We start from the raw sequence: 14,120 nt of genomic DNA, 5'->3' as shown, positions 1-14,120 counted from the left end.
TAGTGCGATAAAGATCAATATGTAAGTACTTTTTAACTATAAATCATAACGTCTAGTAAGCAGCAGTATCCACGTTCATGAGAGGGCTGAGGTCACGCGGTCTTTCAAGCGATGGCATGGCAACGTTCCATTTGTTGCAGCAAATGCTGTCTACCTCTGTTGGCATTGCCTATCATTGCCTACATGTGCACCACCACGTCTACTGAACTCTCTGTCTCTCTGAAGCTTGTTGTTGTGCTGCTGTTGGTCCAGCATCCTCCATCTCCCTGCACTCCTGGTCAGAGTACTCAGGTTCAAATAAATAGTCAAACATCTTTGTTTAAATTTGCTTCAATTTGTTTACAGCGTTCAGTCTGTACAGCGTTCCTCCTACTCAGTTGTAAACAGCGCTGCTTCTTCCAGGTGTGTCGCGCATGAGTCACTTCTTGTGTTGTACATGCCAACGCCAATACGTCACACGAAATACTGCGTGACCTCAGTCCTCTCATGAACGTGCATCCCGCTGCTTAACGGAAGCGATTATTATAGATAAAAAGTACTTAAAAATTTATCTTTTTTGCACCAAGAGTGATCATATAGTTTTATAAGACATTAATTTAACCACTGGAGTCATATGGATGACATTAATGCTGATTGTCTGTGCTTTTTGGAGCATCAAAAATTGTGTCACCATCCACATCCATTATAAGACCTACTGAGCTGAGATATTTATATTATTTTGTATTTTTTTTAAATGTGTTCTGCTAAAGAAAGGAAGTCATATACATATGGGATGGCATGAGGGTGAGTAAATGATGAGACAATTTTCATTTTTGGGTGAACTAACCCTTTAATCGGGAAATCTGTTTTGAGACCCAGCCCTAGTAAGATATGCTTATTTATTTCCCACACTAAATACATTTATTGGATATTATTAAATATTTTAAGCAATTGTTCTACTGCTTAATAAACTAGAATAATGTCATGTATTTTATTCTGTGGTTGTATTTGAGTTAGGGCAGCTACAGAGCCCTGCAATATTTATGCTTTCTTTCTGTACGGATCAGGGTGAATGTTTGTTTCACCTCATCAGAGCTTTACTCTACCCAACATACGAACTTCTGACCCATTCTGGATTTCCCAAAGCAAAGCAACCCTTCAGGATAGAGGCAAACACGGAGTAGATTAAAACATCATTGAGGCTGAAATGGTAAATGAAGTATGTCACCCTTGGGTTGTCGGAACACAAATATCTCAACATAATGTCAAAAACTTTGATGTGACCATATATATAAAAGTGTATGACTATTTTTTCACCCACCTTTTCATAAAGAGTGTGATGTTTAGTTTATTTATTGTTTTCACAAAATGAGGAACTGAACTTTTAACCTCAGAGCACAATTCAGAAATACAAAATTCAGACCTCCTCGGAATTGCACTGCTAGCCATGCTCTGAAATGTCGAGGAAGCAGTTGTTCACTTCTTTGGCACATAATTATTTCTGCCCACAATATACAGCAACAAAGACCCTTAATAAAGACTTATCATCATCTGTGAGTGACATATTTACAGCTTAAGAGCTTTAGTCATTTTTAATTAGCCAGAATTAGCTGCTAATCGCAAGGGAACTATAATATTTATCACAGCCCAAGTTGCACTAGCATAGACGCTTCTGGATATCAGGTATGACTGCAATTTATTGTATCAATCAAGTAATGAGATTTATTCTGAAGATGGCACAGAGTTCTGAAGGATTTTTGCACATTGTTGTGGGGTTTTTAGGGTGTTCTCGTGGTTACAGGCACGTTGTGATGTGTGTGATTGCCAGGGTTACATGGCTAGGTTGCCGCTTGCCAGCTAATACTTCCTAACCGGCTGATTTCATGACTGTGATTCAGTTAGCTACTTGTGTGTATATCTTTGCCAAACTGCTTGTGTTTTTAGCGACAAGCTAAAGATCTACCATGCGTTGTATGCAGTGCTATCACGATACCAAAACAAACACACAAACACATTAGCACGCACACAGAAAGAAGCCGTCTGTCAGTCAGACAGTGTTTCCGAAATTGTGTTTCAATGTTTCAGAATTTCCGAAACGTAGGATGGCACGGGATGAGTCAATTTATATTGATGAGGAAAGCAAACTACAGAGAAACTAACCCAAACCTAGCCCTAAACCTAACGCTATCCAATCAGGTAAAGCGTTCCTCATAAATATGAATCTTCCTACGTTTATTTGTGTAGTTTCTCTTTCTACTCCCTTTCTCTTTTGACCTGTTAACGAGAATCGACCAGAGGTTGTCTTGCGATCGACCAGTTGACATAATAAGTACCCCGGTCTATATGTAGAACATTTGTTTAATATCGAAAATTACTCAAAAGTGTATCATCTACAGTATATCGAGAATTTTTTCTTTTTTATTGAGATCATTTTATCGCCTAGCCCTAGTTTCAAGGGCATTACAAGGTAGGTGCTAGGGTGTTCAGCAGGGCTTGACATTAACACCCGCCAACCCGCCAAATGCGGGTAGAAATCGGGTTTGCGGGTAACTCAGTCACTCTTACTGGCCACTTTGGCGGGTGGCCAAAGACGAAGCAAATTTAATTGTATTCATCTCACGTTCAGTGCCTTATAAGCAGTAAATATGCTTCTCACATCTGACACGTGCATCTTTGCGGGTCCGGGGCGAATGAAGCATGCTTTTGCATGAACCGCCGCAGCGCACATGTGCTTCAGAGACAGAGCCAGAGCTCAGCGCAGAGCAAAACTTGTGTGATTCAGTCGGGCTTCGATATCGCATGGCGGCCGACAGAGACCACAAAACTAATCTGACGCATTTGAATTCTACTGAGACCTCTCAAACTCCCTGACAGCCCTGACATTAAACAGCATTGACAAGGTAAAGAGACAACAGTGTAAGACAACATCGATTACAAGGTTTTTGAAATACTCTTCATCATCCAAACTAAAATGCTTTTAATGCAGTAACACTAACTGGTATCTGGTATAGATGCATATTAATTCAATTAGGGCAAATATATATAAGACTTAATTTATTAATATTATTCTGTCATCATTTTCTCCATTTCTCCATTTTCACCAATTTCCAGTTACCTTTATCAGTTTTTGTGGGGCAGGGGATTTTGCTAGTGAAAACGCTGAGTGGCTAGTGACATTGGAATACCTCTAGCCACAGTGGCCAGTGAGCCAAAATGTTCATGTCAAGCCCTGTTTTTTAGAGTGTTCGGGGTGGTTGCTGGGGTATAGCCAGTTGGTTGTTAGGGTGTTAAATTAATAGGTAGTTGCTAGACTGTTCAGGGTACTTTCCAGGGTGTTCTGGGTGGTTGCAAGGGCATAACTAGGTAGTTGCTAGGGTGATCTGGGTGGTTCCTATGGTATTCTGGGTGGTTGCTAGGGTGTTCTAGGTGGTTGCTGGGGTATAGCCAGGTGGTTGTTAGGGTGTTAAATCAATAGGTAGTTGCTAGACTGTTCTGGGTGCTTTCCAGGGTGTTCTGTGTGGTTGCAAGGGAGTAACTGGGTAGTTGCTGTGGAGTTCTGGGTGATTTCTAGGGTGTTCTGGGTGGTTGCAAGGGCATAACTAGGTAGTTGCTGTGGTGTTCTGGGTGGTTTTTAGGGTGTTCTGGGGTTTTTTTAGGGTGTTCTCGGTGGTTTTTAGAGTGTTCTTGGTGGTTGCAATGGCGTAACTAGGTAGTTGCTAGGGTGTTCTGGGTGGTTGTTAGGGTGTTCTAGATGGTTTCTAAGGTGTTATTGGTGGTTGCTAGGGTGATCTGAGTGGTTTCAAGGGTGTTCTGAGTGGTTGCAAGGGCATAACTAGGTAGTTGCTGTGGAGTTCTGGGTGATTTTTAGGGTGTTCTGGGGGTTGTTAGGGTGTTCTGGTGGTTTTTAGGATGTTCTGTGTGGTTTTTAGAATGTTCTGGGTGGTTGCAAGTGCATAACTAGGTAGTTGCTAGACTGTTCTGGATGGTTTCTAACGTGTTCTGGGTGGTTTCTAGGGTGCTCTGGATTGTTTCTAAGGTGTTATGGGTGGTTGCTAGAGTGTTCTGGGTTGTTGCTAGAGTGTTCTGGGTGGTTGCTAGGGTGTTCTGGGTGGTTGCTAGGGTGTTACTAGGTAGTTTCTAAGCTGTTCTGTGTGGTTTCTAGGGTGTTATGGTTGGTTGCAAGGGCATCAATAGGTAGTTGCTAGGGTGTTCTGGGTGGTTTCCAGGGTGTTCTGTGTGGTTGCTTGGGTGTTCTGGGTGGTTTCATTGGCATTACCAGGTAGTTCCTAGGCTGTTCTGGATGGATTATAGGGTGTTCTGGGCAGTTGCTAGGGCATTGCCAGGTGGTTGCTAGGATGTTCTGGGTGGTTTCTAGGATATTGCCATGTGATTTCTGGGGTGTTATTTGTGGTTGCTAGGCGATTGTTAGGCGGTTGCTTGATGTATGCTTATTGGCCCAAGTCAGACCACAGACAGTTATTTTTTTAAAGCAGATGGAATATGGAAATGTTTTTGTACTTAGTGTTTTGTACTCAGAAATATGAACAAACCTCTAACCCTAGTGAGTAATATTAATAGTGTTTTTTGTCTTAGCATACACCACTAATAAAAACCATGAAGCGCACTGTACAGATGTTGCTCAGTCTGTTACTATTCATTCTGTTTCACACTAAATGACCTTATCAGGTCTTTCATTGGTGCTTCTTATATCAGTAAAATTTCCCCTAACTAAAATTTCCTTTCAAACTCCAACAGTTCTTAAGACTGTCTTCAGAGTCTACATCAAAAACTTGACTTAGAAATGTAAAATTGTTTGAACTATTCTCAGTGGACTGTCTTCTGAAAGTTAACCACTTTTTAAGTTTCGTCTGTACGTAATTAGTTGCTAAATTTAAAGGCAGATGGCTCTTATGTTTAAATTCACTTCTGGACAGCGGGATAAAGACTGTGATTAGTCCTAATTGTGTGTTTCTATAGATCTGGCTTTGTGTTAATTAAACTTTTGTCTTCTGTGATGGATAAAGATACTGTATAGTATCCTCCTCTTTCCCTTGTTAAGGCCATTTAATGATAGGTTATATTCCTAATATTATGCTACTCATGCTATTTCTGCATATATAGTATGCATACATAATGTACAGTAAACAATCAGTGCACACTGTGTCAGATAGTGTATTACTCAATGCAATATTTCTAGTAGAATTAATAAATTGACATATCTTTCTTGACTCATTATTAGATTGATCTGCCAAAAGTTCCAATTTGTATACATATGCAGATTAAATACACAAAATAACTTTATTTCCAAGATGATAACTCATGCAATAATATGCAACATGGTGAGGTCATGGGACAACAATATAGTATACTAGAGTTGGAGGCGTTTATTGCCATATATTGCTAACTGTTTCGCATAATTAAAAAAAATAGTAGGCAGTATACAGTATATTCCATGCATTATGCTGTATTTACATTTACATTTATTCGTTTATCTGATGCTTTTATCCAAAGCGACTATTATATGCTAGCATTGCTTTCTGAAAATAGTAAAAGGCTCTGTTCTAAACCCTAGTGATCTCCCTACAGTATTTTAAGGCATCTTAAATTATGGTGCCTTAGATACCTTGTTTTGGCCAAAATGTAAAGCAAAATCTAAGCATTGCATGTGTTTTTTATGGAGAGGACAATCTAAAAATGCATTGCGGGGAACATTGGAACATTTTGTTTCAAGTTGTTGAATGTTGTTGAGAGTAATACCAATTTTATTGCTAGTAAATAGTTTTATCACTGTAAAAAAATATTTTGCCTTTTAGTTATCATAACTTAAAATGTAGAGTTAGAATAACTGCCCTGGATTGATCTTGTTGAGATAACTCAATTGTCCTAGTTGTTGTTGGTTGAACTTGTAATAAGTTACTGAACAACTGAAATCAAAAATATAAGTCAAGAGAACTACACACATCACACTCATGTATTGGGATTCCCAGCATGCACTGCAGCATGAATAAATGATTCAATAATAATGGATAATAATTAATTATAAATGAAAATGTATTTATTCTGCTGGTTGTTGTGTTTGTTGTCACTTTCATTTATTTGTCATGTAGCAATAATTCAAAGCTCATGTTTTAATTCAGTGGTGTGTTTGATGATTGTCACCGTCATTGTGATTTGCGTGTAAAATGTTAAGACATTAAAAAGGATCAGATCTTGTTATCTGATCATCAGCTGGCAATTTACTATCAAATGCCAAATTATTTTACCTCTAACAATGGGACAGACCAAAATTCTACTAGGGTTATCAGTAATATCGATAATATAAGTACCTGAATTTCTGTATTCAGTTTGAACTGATTTAGAATGAAGTTGATTGAACTAAGAAAGTCATTTACTTACAAAGACATAAGGCTCATTTAACAAGTTATGTTGATTTAAGTCAACTTTATGTTTTTTATATAAATTTCCCTCTTAAGTTGACACAACTTAAAATTTTAAGGCAGCACGAACACTTTCTTTTTTTAAGTTCAAACAACAAGATACATATATTTTTATTTTTTTATTTTTTTTTTTGCTGTGTACCTAAAAAAGAACTATTTCAACCAATATTTGTATACTATATATATATATATATATATATATATCATTACTAGGTCTGGGTAAAAATATTGTTTTTCTGATTAATTGCGATCTTCATTTGAACAATCCCAATATTGATTCTTAATTTTTTTTTTCTTTAAAGGTTACTTTAAGTTTTTGGTTGCATTGATTATCATATTTGTTAAATAAACAACATCATTTTTAAAATACATTTTCGTAATGTTCCAAGTTACAGTAGAAGTTTCCCTGTATAAACAGGGTTCCCACCCTTAGTAGGTAGCATGGTGATTCGGACTTCACACCTCGAGATGTGAATTAATGTTCAATAATTCAACGATTGGAGTCTGCTTATACTGTGGTTACCACATGTAGTATGCGGCAAACATGGACTGAATCTTGGAATCTAGTCATAAAAATGGCATTAAAAATTAATGTGTAAAGCCGGCCACTTATACACTGAAAGCACCTTATCATGATCATAATGCGCACTCTTGTGTGTGAGAAATGACAGAGAGCACTCTGAAGTACGCAGCACATGCAGACTATAAATTTCTTTATTTAACTTCCTGAGACCCGAGCATGACTGCTGTGTGCTTTTTCCATTCCCCTTTTTCATTTGTAACTAGTAGCACCTAATAAACATACAAAAATAAAAATATGTAATTTTTTAGAGCAAATAGTTTTCCTAAAAAATAGACGTCCACATATGTGGACAGCGTGACTAAGTTGTGAAATTTTGAATAATATCAAGCTATAAAAAGTCAGATTTTTTTCAAATAAAATTGTTTATTATGGTTCCAGGAGTGTTTGTTATTCATGTTTTTGAGTCGTTACAGACATTACATCAGAAATTAGCATAATTAATTCACTGTCATCCATGTTAAAATAAAATGATACATTATAAATTCTGAATCTATGTACTGATTATCATTGTCACATGACTGTCAAACATGTTGAGTGATCCAAACATCATCTGCAGCCTGAAACTGAACTTTTGATCAGATTTTAGGAGTGAATGCACTTAACTACATAGAGAGCTATAGGATGCTCCCTTGCTCTCTATTTAGTGAATGACTTAACCTCCAGTGTGCTGTCTGTCTGCACTGGTCTCAGAACAGTTTGAAATGCATCTTATTTTCATCCTAACTCCATATAAAGCCTCTGAAAGCGACATTTTTCAGCTTTTGGATGCATACATTGATTCTCAATGTGATAATACACAGTGAATATAGGATATTTTAACTGAAAATTAGCATACAGTCCACGAATGTGATCGTTGTGTATAACATTGTGCCGATTAGCAATAAATTGCTCAAATGTAAAAAATGGCATATCGGATAAAACTAGAGACTCAGGTTTCAAACAGGTTTCAATGTACTTAATTACTTAAACTTAATTAGGTATTTTACCAGATGTAGTTTTGTTGGTGTTTCTCCCAAACACAAACTTCTTTGTGATCAACACCATATTGTTTGATCGCATGACTCCGTGCATCAAAAGTTTAATCCTTTAATGACAGCACAGAGTCTCCTGAACTGAGATCAGTCAGTTTAAATTAAATTAAATTATTTGTTGCATATAGCAAAGCCAAAATGTAATGTCCACACAGGTGGACGCGAGGTCTCAGGAGGTTAAATCACAGCTTTACGGGGATTAATAACCACACTGGGCCATGCGGCAAACTGCTTATCTAGAGGTGAGAAACTACCATCAAAAATACACTGAAACACCCAAAAAAAAGCAAGATTTAAATGGACACATGAGTTTTAAAATGTCCTGGAAAATTGTGCCTTGAAAAGAGTGGGAACACTGATAATTTACAGCATTAGCTAAGAGAACATTTCTTTCATGTGTAAGCAAAATGGACATTGTAACATATTTCCAAATGAATCAGACATGAAACGAGAGCTTGTGAATCCAAATCAATTCAAATTGGTACATTTGTATCGATACTCAGCCCAGCCCAATTTCTATTGGAATCAGCTGAACGTTTTGTGTTGCGTTCCATCTAAAGTGGCTGGTGGGAGTTGGTGTCCACTGTAAATAAAGCCACATACAGTGTACTGTACAGTTCCATTCAGTAAGGATGAAGTACTTCTATAATATAAATTGGTTAGTTTCATGTGTGTCTATCTGCGTGGGTGAATGAATACAGTTGAGAATGTTTTTCATATTTACAACAATAACAGTGGGCATTATCGAGAGGGTCGCGAACAGGGCAAAGGTTGCTTATGAGAATAAGGCCAAGAGGAAATTAAATCAAAGTAGAGAAATGAAACTCAAGCAAAGGTTAAAGAGGGCACACAAATGCCATCAAACTGCCATTTAAACAAGCCCTGCTCCTTCATGAGTTCCATCACACGACACTCGGGAGAATGCCAGTGATGTTTGTGTGAAAGGTCACTTGCTGCTCACTTGATTTCTGTGATGACAAAAAGGGGCTCTATTTAGACATGGTTGAATGTTTGTAAAAAATATTTTAAGCTAAGGCTGCTCTAAAGTATCTGATTTAATTCTCTTTAAACCATTTCTCACTAGAGGTCAATGATAAATGTGTGGCGGAAAATGTAATTATCATCATCTTATGAACGTAGACACGGCTATACATCACCCACTTCATTCCAGTATCGCCTATAACACAGCAGTAAGCGTAAATGTCTGGAATATAAAAATTTCTCATCTTTGAATTTGACATTGTATCAAATTAGTTTGTAGAAATGACATTGAAATGAATATTCTACCATCAAACAGACTTCATCTGAAAAAGACGTTTTCATTTTCTTTTATTCTTCTCTATTTATGTAATATGAACTTGAGTATCGACTATATTCGACTATTGCACTTTATACTGTATTTGTATCTTCATGCTAAGATTATGTCTTTACAATGTGCATGTGTTAATGTAATTGCATTGTAAGACTGCCTACAAGTATTGATAAAAATACTTTTTATTTTTATAAACAGGGAAGTTTTGTACATTCCTTGTTGCTAATAATGGAGTACTGCCTACTGTTCGGAATGGAATGCTGCCTGATTTTATGAAAATAGTATGTGGAAAATGTATGCAAAATGCTACAATAAGTCACAATACAGGCTTAATTTTGCAAGTGGCGTCCAGTCTTTTAGGTGTAATGATTGAGTCATTGAATCATTTATCAACTGATTCACTAAAAACACAGTCATTCGCGAATGATTGATTCACAATACATTCGCAAACGACTGTGTTTTTAGTGAATCAGTTGATAAATGATTCAATGACTCAATCATTACACCTAAAAGACTCTAATTTGTTGCCACCAAATAAATATGTGATCTGCAAAAAATGGCGACTAAACGAATCAGTTAACGAATCAGTGAATGAATCAGTGAACAAATCCGAACGAATGTCTTTGGTGAATGAATTCAAAAGACTTGAGTATCTTGGATTAATCAAAATCCCCACCACTACCAGTTTTAGTCTCAGAAATAGATTATATTTAGCATTTTATTTAAAATCAAATTTCGTGTAAAAATGCGATTCAATAAGACAAAAATAAGACGTTAAAATTTGTGGTTGCTATCGCTGCTGGTTCATTTGTCATATTGGAAATGGACACTTGAAGTGTATTGCATTGTGGAATATAGTATTAGTTGTTAACTACAAATACAGAAAACGCAGTAGGAATACAATTGTACACAGTGTGCATAGTGTATATTTGCAGAAATAGTTTAGTTGTATTTTAGTATTGGTTACTATTTCTGCCATTCATAATTAAATGTATTTATTAATATATCATATATTACTCCCAACAAGTGTCTTGGAGTTGGTTTTAAATGCATCAGATTATGGAAGTAAAATGGGTTTACCAATGGTGTTTTGTGTTGACTTTAAAAAGGGAAAAATCATAATAATCCCATGTATCTGCTCTCTCTCTCTCTCTCTCTCTCTCTCTCTCTCTCTCTCTCTCTCTCTCTCTCTCTCTCTCTCTATATATATATATATATATATATATATTTTCTTTCATCATTTTGGAATAAGAGAAAGTTGGAAGTGCACACATATCCCCATTCTGCAACTTCACACATTTACCCAAATCTTTATCCTCCTGAGACCCCACGTACACATGCGTGGACATTATGTTTTGGTTTCGCTATAGGCTATGCATAATTTAATTTCATTTAAACTGACTTATCTCAGTTCAGGAGACTCTGTGCTGTCAGTAAAGGGTTAAACTTTTGACGCACCGAGTCATGTGACAAAACAACATGGCGCCGACCACAGCAGAGTTTGTCTTTGGTTGAAACACCAACAAAACTACATCTGGTAAGAAACCTAATTAAGTTTTTACACTAAAACCTGTTTGAGTCCAACGATTAAAATCTAGTTTCATATGATATGCCATTTTTAAAATTTTCATAGATGTATCGCAAAATGGCATGCTGTTAAACACAGTGACCACGTATGTGGACTATAGGCTCATTTTCCATAAAAAATCCTATATTCACTATGCATCACCACACTGAGAATCAATGGATGTTTGGACCACTCATCATGTTTGACAGACATGGGACAATGATAATCAGTACATAGATTCAGAATTTATAATGTATCATTATATTTTAACATGGTTGGCAGTGATTGGATGATGCTGGCCATTACTTTGAATCAGAATTAATTATGCTAATTTTTTAACCAAAACCAGTATTATTTTTACATTTCACAACTTAATCCCACTGTCCACATATGTGGACATACATTTTAAGAAAAACTATTTGGTCTAAAAAATGTTTCTTAGGGGCTACTAATTACAAATAAAAAAGGGTAATGGAAAATGCACACAGCAGTCATGGTCGGGTCTCAGGAGGTTAAAATAAGAACCAGAACAGATACATCTTGGGTGATATGTGATGCATTATTTTTTGCAACTCAAAGGTCAATATTCAGAGCTCATTTGATGGTGCATCCTCATATGTATTTGTTTTCATTTCTTGTTTTATTGGCTGCATCTTAGGGGTCCTGGATAGAGAACTCCTAATCCCTATAGCATACTTTACAATGCTGTCTGAAGGACTTTACACAGAGACTGTAAAGATTTAAGGGCAAGTAAACAGCTGCAGAGTCCCAGGTCTGAATCTGCTGTACTGATAAGCTGGATGTTGGTGGGCCGCGCTGGGCGTTCAGGAGACGCTGGCAGTGTTTCAGTATTTATATGCACAGAAAGTGGAACAATGCAAGGACAAACACCTCATGGGTCAAATAAACACGGACCTCCAAAAGCAATAAAATGAGTCAACTTAAATCCTTAACCCTAAGTATGATCAAAAGTAAAAGCCTTAGAAAGCACAGCTAATTATTCTTCAAAATGATAGTGTTTTGTTTAAGTCTGTAACACTTTACAATAAGATTTCATTTGTTAACATTAGTTAAAAACATTGGTTAACATGAACTAACAATGAACAATATTTATTAATCTTAATTCATGTTAATTTCAACATATAGTTTTACATTTTTTAAATCAAACATTGTATTTGTTAACATTATTTAATGCAATTTGAACTAAATTCAACAATGAACAATAGTATTTTTATTAACTAACATAAATATTAATAAATGATGTAAAAAAAAATAGTGTTTGCTGAATATAAGCAACTTGTGCTTAGTTAAAATTTTGTATATTATTTTATTGAAAACCCCCCTTTGAAATCCATGTATTAAATATGATACAACAGGAATATCTCTCAGTCACCATTACATTACATTCATGCCCAGCACACCAAAAAATGTATATTTAAAGTGTGAACTCATATTAATTATAATAATTATAAAAAAAGCAGGTAAACAGTATGCAAAATGCATTACTACATGTTTCATACAGTATTATGCTACATTGTCAAATGACCACTTTTCATGTTTAATTCATTTTTGTGCAAGAATGTCATGTCAACATGAAACAGCATTCTGAAACTATTTTACCTCCGTAATCAGCAGTTCCGGGTTCAGGGGCGGAGCAAATTATTACATGATGAACCAAAATGTTTTTATTTCTCTGGAATAACATGCAAAGATAAATGGTGCGCAGTAAGACCAAATAGGGTCAATTTTGATTTCACATTGACTTTTGGAAATCCAATCAAATGAGTCAAGAAGACATGATAAAAATTGCATGTTGATATTATTTCTATTTCATTCATCACATTGGAAATGGAAGGTCGAGTCAAGCGCATTGCATTATGTTCTTCAGTACCCAGCACAGTCATATACTGGACATTTTGGCAAATGTAGAAGGTCATCTGGGTACAAGTTGTATGTATGTATGGGGATGGCGGCGTGGTCATGTATCTGTCTGCGGGAGAGAGAGTGGTGAGGCCCGTCACCTGGGTTGTCATTATATCTAGCACCTGTTTCTTGTTATAGTGATGGCCGAGGGAGACCTGAAAAGACCTACGAAGCATCAAAGTGGCAGAGACAGCAGAGAGTGTTGGCTGCATGTGCCCGCCATATTATAGAGTGAACCTTCAAATACTCGAACCTGCATACAGCTTTTTTCATTCAACACTCTGGCTCAATTTGGTAGAACGGCCCGGTCTGGCTAGATCGCCTGTGGTTTGAAATCTGAAGTGGGGTGATTGACTACAAAATTGCTTGGAAAGAAAACACTTCCTGTACTCACTTTTTTTTAAAGGGCAGCAGAATGCTCATCTCAGCATGATATAAACACACACTTCAGTAGTCGAGACCAAACCAGGCCACTTGATGTTTGTACACGACTCTGTACTGTATGCTACTCGCAAATCGTGTTATAATCCTTACATCTTTCGCTCACCTGATTTTAATGATAAGGGTTTAATGCAATGCTAAAGGTAGGGTGACTGGACTTTTACAATATAATTAGAAGGATGGTTCACCCCAAAATGAAATGTCTGTCATCGAGTGTGTTTACATGCACAACAATATGCTGATAACGATCAAAAATAAACAACAATGCAAGAAAACCCTGTTTAAATCACATTTGAAATCAAGTTTTTCTCTGGTTTTGACAAAAAAACGTAAACAGTCATGTGCACTCATTGGATAAGCTGGTAAGAATTCTGGTATATTTTTGTACTTGCAGAGCGCAATTGGAGTAAAAACGAGCAAAAAGCTATTTGTGGCAGTCGGATTTGGCTTAAACAGTTTATAACTTTTCTATAATAGTACACTGTTTAAGGTGTTTACATGAACTTTTCTGTTATTAGACATAAGGTTTTATGATCGTGCATGTGAACACTCTCATTTACCCACCCTCGTGCCAATCAAAACCTGTGTTTTGCCAAAGGGATTAAAAAAAAAAAAAAAAATGCTTTATTAAGTAAATAAAAAATAAAAAATTAAAAAATTAGTTTTTTAATAATAATTTAAAAAAAGCCTTATTAACAAAATTTGATTGGAACTATTGGAAATTATTTTGTCTTATTTTAAGAATTATCCTCACAAAAATAACTTCATTAAATATTTTATATACACACACACACACACACACACACACACACACACACACACACGTATTCTAAAATAATAAGTTTAG

This window comes from Myxocyprinus asiaticus, chromosome 7, assembly GCF_019703515.2.
Source record: "Myxocyprinus asiaticus isolate MX2 ecotype Aquarium Trade chromosome 7, UBuf_Myxa_2, whole genome shotgun sequence".
In the NCBI taxonomy this organism is placed as follows: Eukaryota; Metazoa; Chordata; class Actinopteri; order Cypriniformes; family Catostomidae; genus Myxocyprinus; species Myxocyprinus asiaticus.
This window is presented reverse-complemented; position numbering follows the sequence as displayed.